Here is a 6,654-nt window from a genome sequence, read left to right on the forward strand (position 1 = left end):
ATGTAGAAGTCTGAAAAAGAAGGAAAAGAAAGAGAGAGAAAACAGAGAGAGTTTTCTAAGGTCGGTTTAAGCTTCCTTCATCAGTTTCTTGAGGATTTCTGGAGCAAAGCTCAGAGGAGAGCTGGGATAGACTAAGAATCAAGGATTCTAAGCTAAGTTTGAGGAATTGGCAGAGTTTAGCAAGGATTCATCAACACCTGAGGTAAAATTCTGTAAGTTTCTTCAGCTCTTGTTTTGGTTCCTAACTAAGATATATAAGCTGTGTTGATGGGGAATTCTAGGAAAGTTGGAGCCAAGGGTTAAGGAAGAGCAAGCCAAGGAAGTCTAGAGGCAACTTGAGGTCAAAATTCCACCAAAGGTATAAATTCTAAGCTTCTAACTTTGTTGTTCATCTGGTTTCTGCTGAGTTTTAGTGTCTAGAAGTGGCTATAGTGAATTTTGAGTTTGGGGATGCATGTGCTTGAGTTCTAGGTATTTGGGGTGCTTAGGATGAGTGGAGTATGGTCATAAGGTTGTTTTTGAGGTTGGGAAAGATTTGGAAGAGTTTTGGTTAAGGTTGGTTCGAGGAAATCGCAGGAAAGGGAAGCTGGTGTTGGTCAGTCTGTGACTAGCGCTACAGCGCTAGCCTTTGGGCGTTGTAGCGCTAGGACAAGCTTGCTGAGGGGATTTTGCTTCTGTTTGTAGCACTGTAGCACCCTCCCATGAGCGTTGTAGCGCTACCCTATCTTCTGAAGGGGATTTTAGGGTTGTTTGCAAGGGTTTTTGACCAGGGGTTTGGGGTTTGTTTCCACCACCTTGTTTGGTGGAACTAGGACTTCTCGGGGGCGCGGGATTAGCCCCGAGGCTAGGTTTTGTACTTGAGGATTGATGATGACTTTGGCCTATGATTGTGTTTAGGTGAGCGCTAGGGCTCGAGGGGGATCGTGCTCAAGGAGTCGAGGGATCAAAGCTAGTGAATTGAAAGGTAAGAAAACTGCACCCGGTTATATGTTCGTGATGTGACTAAGTGCTCCCGATATTTGTATCGTGTCAATGATGGTATTATGCCATGGGACATGTAAAAGCGACCTAAGAGTGCCGTACATAACATTTGCGCACAGGGCGCGGCTTGGCCACTGGTAGCCGAGGACAGCTTAATATTCACTGAGCTCGGTTTAAGCAGGCCAGAGTCAGTGGGATAATGGAGGGAGCGGCCTGAGGGTGCTAGCCCTAGTTATCATTTGTGAACTGTGTATGATATGAGTTGATATGTTTAGTATGTGGGATACTTGATTATATGGTTGAGATTATGTGATGCAATATGAGATATTGATTTGTCTATTGATTGCTTATGCTCTGTTGTTGTGTTTTCTTGCTGGGACTTGGCTCACGGGTGCTACGTGGTGCAAGTAAATGCAAGGGCAAGCTGGACCAATCCTGAGATGGAGAGCTGTGGGGTTGAATGTACATAGCCAGATGTTCGATCGCCATGGTCGAGGAGTGGATCAGGACAGGGATTGCCTAACTGTCTGTTTTTCCTTAATATGGCTTGCTATTGTATCTAAACCATATGACTCTTGTAAACGGTCTTTAAACTTAATATTTTTGGGATCCCGTGTAAACAGATAATGTTTCTTAATGAAAATGCGACTTTTGAGACCAAAACATTTTAACCCTAGTTCCTCTATAGTTTCAGTAACAGGTTTTTAATTGAATAACTTGATTAGCAAGTCTGGCACTTTATAAACACACAGTGTAACAGTCTTGGCTATCCAATCCAGGATCCGGGCCGGATCCCCCCTCTGGGATGATATGCAGCGTAGCAAGGCGGCTACCCTAGAAGAGTTCATAAGAAGGACCCAAGGATTTATTAACTGGGAAGAGGCCCAAATCCAGGTGTTCGAATGGCAGTCGGCACCTTAGCCCAATGCCTAAGCATTCCCGGGATATGGGGTGCAGTTTCCGGCGCAGAAATATGTCACTCCCCTGCTCGCACCAGGATCAACAGCCGTGCCTGGGGTGACCTTCGCCACACCCACAGTATATGGTCCTGCCTCTTCGGGGAATGCCCCGGCCCAGTCCACCCCTTTTTCCGGATATGGAGTCGCACCGATCGAGTACAGCGCTGCCCCTGTTGGAGCCCAACCGTCCCAGGTGGGAGGAACTGAGGCGAGTGTGAACCCCTCCCGGGGGAAAAGATCTGGCAAAGGCCAAAAATGGTCCAAGCCGGCTAGGAAGGGCAAGAAGGGCTACGAGCCCCAATACTTGGAGTACACCAACCTAGTAGACACCAGGGAGAACATCTTCCTGGCCACGGAGAAGGCGGTTCATTACCGGAAGCTTACCCCAATGTTCAGAGGAAGGAATCTGAGAGACACTAGCAAGCAGTGCGCCTACCATAAGGAGGTGGGCCACACGACCGAAGAATGCCGACAACTTAAGGATGAGATCGAAAATTTGATCAAGTTGGGGCATCTCCACCAGTGGATCAGGATGCTCGTGGGAGTTCCGGGCCTGTCAACAGTCCCTGGACAGTCCACGGCCCCGAGTGCACCTGGAGTGTATCTGTCTCAGGGAGGGTACGCAAAGGGTCTGGCAACACAGGCCCCTCAAGGGGTCCCCGCTGTGCAAGCACCCGGGCCTGGAATTCCCTATCCGTCCGGGACCACGCCCCCCCGAGTAGATGGTCATGTGGCCACCGTCTCAGGCGGGCCTCATCTAGGAGTGTCATCCCGGAACGATCAAAAACGCTACCTTAGCGAGCTTGACCACGATCAAGAGGTATGCGCTCTGGTCCAGGCCCCAGCTCAGCGCCCGAAGCTAATGAACCTCCCTATCACCTTCACGAAAGACAATGCCCGTAACGTCCATTTCCCGCACTATGACCCTCTGGTCATAGACGCCCAGATCGCTAATAAATTGGTGTCCCGGGTGCTGGTGGATGACGGAAGCTCTGTCAACATTCTATTCAAGCCTGCCTTCATCGCAATTGGCTTAACCGAAACAGACATGGCCTCATGCTCAACACAGATCTACGGCTTCAACGGGGACGCAATACTCCCTATGGGAAAAATCCAGTTGCCCGTAACTTTGGGGAAAGAGATGCAACGCTCGTTCAAGTTCTGTACATTCATAGTAGTGGACTGTCCCACTGCTTATAACATCATTTTCGGTCGCCCCGCATTGGTCGAGTTCAGGGCTATCACCTCCATCCGTCACCTATGCATGAAGTTCCCTTGCGATAATGGAGGAGTAGGAACAGTCCGAGGAGATTAGAAGAGCGCCCGAAAATGCTACCACGTGTCCGCCCGGCTTATCCACATGGTCCAGGAAGAACCCCACGAATGAGTCGTCGGCCAGGTTCCACCTCCTCCAGCTGGAAGGATTGTTTGGGAGGAGGACGAGCTAGACCCGCGAATAGGAGACGACCGCGTACTGGAACCCATGGATGAGATTGAAGAGGTGTGCATTAGTGACACCGACCCGACCAGGGTAATCCAAGTTGGGAAGAATCTGACGGCAGAGGTCCGAGCCACAATCATCGCCCAGGTAAAGGAGAACCAGGACATCCTAGCCTGGTCTCATTCGGATATGACGGGGATCGACTGCAACATCATCTGCCATGCCTTGAACATCGACAAAGATGCGACCCCGGTCCGACAAAAACAAAGACCCCTGGGAACGGAAAGGGCAGAGGCCCTTAAGCTAGAAGTCAAAAAGCTCTCTTCAATCAACTTTATCTGTGACGCTGTATACCCCGTATGGCTGGCCAACCCGGTTCTAGTACCAAAACTAAACGGGACCTAGAGGACATGCATCGATTTCACGGATCTCAACAAGGCTTGCCCTAAAGATTGCTTCCCGCTTCCTCAGATCCATCAGATGGTGGATGTGATGTCTGGGTACGAGATCTTGAGTTTCATGGATGCTTACTCAGGCTACAATCAGATCTCTATGCATGTAGCAGACCAGGAGCATACCAGTTTCCAGACCGACAAAGGGGTATACTACTACATCGTCATGCCTTTCGGGCTCAAAAACGTTGAAGCCACCTATCAGAGGCTGTTCAACAGAATGTTCCGGGCCCAGTTGGGGCGAAACATGGAGGTCTATATTGACGACATGCTAGTCAAATCCAAAACCTCCGGCGAACATTCTGGCAACTTGGCCGAGGCCTTCACGGTCATTCGAAGGTATGGGATGAAGCTGAATCCCAAAAAATGCACTTTTGGCATGGCATGCAGGAAGTTCCTGGGGTTCATACTGAGTTTATGAGGGATAGAAGCCAATCCGGACAAGATTAAGGCACTGGTTGAAATTCCCTCTCCCCAGAAGCTCAAAGACGTGCAAAGTCTGACCGGGCGGATAGCCGCTTTACTCGTTTCGTCTCAAAGGCCATGGACAAGTGCATCTCGTTCTTCAACGTTCTTCAGGGAAGCCAGCATTTCGAATGGTCAGACTAGTGTGAAGAATCTTTTCAAAAGCTGAAAGAGCATCTAGCCCAAGTGCCTATACTGGCTAAACCAGTGGACGGGGAGCCACTATACCTCTATTTGGTTGTGACCGCACACACGATCAGTGCCACACTAGCCCAGGAGGACGGGAAAGCCCGACTCCCGGTGTACTATGTGAGCAAGAGGTTATTGAGGGTAGAGTCACGGTATCCGATCATTGAAAATTTGACATTTTGTGCGCTAATGGCGTCCCGAAAGCTCCGACCTTACTTTCAGGCCCACGCCATAAAAGTTCTAACCAACCATCCTTTGCGGCAAGTGCTGCAGAAGCCTGAGTCATCAGGAAGACTCTTGAAGTGGGCTATGGAGTTGAGTCAATTCAATGTAACTTATGTAACTAGAGTCTCAATCAAGGGACAAGCTCTAGCCGACTTCATTTTGGAATGCTCCGGGATCACCGAAGGGGAGGACCCCGCAAACCCTGCAGTGCCTATGTGGAAGGTGTTTGTGGACGGAGCCTCAAATGAAAATGGAGCAAGGGCCAGAATCATCCTAGTGTCGCCACAAGGGCACCAGTTACAAAATGCCTTGCGTTTCCATTTCAAGGTGTCGAACAATGAGGCTGAGCACGAGGCCATGATGGCCGGATTGCGTCTGGCCCGGGAAGTTGGGGCCATGAACTTAAAGATCTATAACGATTCCTAGCTGGTGGTCAGACAAGTCTCGGGAGAATACCAAACCAAAGGGGAGAAGATGGCCGCTTACATGACTCAGACGAGAGAAATGCTGCAAACATTCAAGAGGCACTCCATCCGCCAGATCCCCAGGGAGCAAAACGTGTTCGCAGACACATTGGCAAAATTGGCCACCGATGCAGAGGCGGAGCTATCTGGGCTGGTCCCAATCAATCATCTCCCCATCCCTAGCATTCGACCCACCGCGATCAAAACCATCAACCACTCTGCGTCCTGGATAGGACCCATTGTCCATTACTTGACAACCGGAGAGTTGCCAGCAGACAAGGCCGCAGCCAGGAAGCTTCAGTATCAGGTTCACAGATACGTCATGATGGATAGAAAGCTCTACCGCAGAGGTTTATCCATGCCATACCTCAGATGCGTATCTGGGACTGAACTGAGCACAATCATGCATGAAGTGCACGAAGGCCTCTGCAGAGATCACACAGCCAGACTCAGTTTGTCCAAAAAGATCCTGCGCCAAGGATATTTCTGGCAAACCATGAAGAAAGACTGTGTTGATTACGTCTGCAAATGCGAGCAGTGCCAAAGGTACGCGAAGATCCCACGAGCCCCTCCAATAGAAATAACATTGATGTCGAGTCCCTGGCCTTTCACGGTATAGGGGATCGACCTAGTAGGATCGCTCCCAACCGGGAAGGGAGGGGTGAAGTATGCCATCATGGCCGTCAACTACTATACCAAGTGAGTTGAAGCGGAGCCCATGAATACAATCACCTCGAAGAAGGCCTTGGATTTTGTCATCAACAACATCGTATGTCGGTATGGGCTCCCCTACAAGTTTGTGTGTGACAACGAAAATCAATTCGACATAATCCACTTCATGGATTTCTGCGAAAGTCATGGTATCGTCAAAAGCTGCTCCGTAGTCACCAGGCCTCAAGTGAATGGGCAAGCAGAGGCCTTCAACAAAATCTTGAAAGTAACATTGAAGAAAAAGCTCCAAGCCTACAAAAGCAAGTGGCCCGAAGAGTTGCCCCGCGTGCTGTGGGCGTACCGAACCACCAAAATAACGTCCATCGGACACACTCCTTACTCCATGGTGTATGGGTGTAAAGCCGTTATCCCGGTAGAAATAGCCATCCCGTCCCACAAAAGAGACACGTACGATCGCGCCCAGAACCATGACTTACTCCAGGAATCCCTTGATCTCATCGAGGAGATCCGGGAAGAGTCTCAAGTTCAGTTCAAGATGTACCAAGGCAAGATCGCGTGGCATTTTAACTCAAAGGTAAAAAGCCGAAGGTTCTAAATCGGCGATCTGGTCCTACGAAGAGTCTTCCCTGCAAGCCAAGATCCAGGAGTGGGGGTTCTGGGCTCGAATTGGGAAGGGTCGTACAATATTCAACACAAAGTTTGTTTGGGAACATACCGTTTAAAGTGGCTCGATGGCACGGAAGTCCCAAGGGCCTGGAACGCGGAACATCTCCGTAAGTACTATTAGTAGTCAGGAGAGCATGTTT

The sequence above is a fragment of the Humulus lupulus genome, chromosome 7 (genome assembly GCF_963169125.1).
Source record: "Humulus lupulus chromosome 7, drHumLupu1.1, whole genome shotgun sequence".
NCBI lineage: Eukaryota > Viridiplantae > Streptophyta > Magnoliopsida > Rosales > Cannabaceae > Humulus > Humulus lupulus.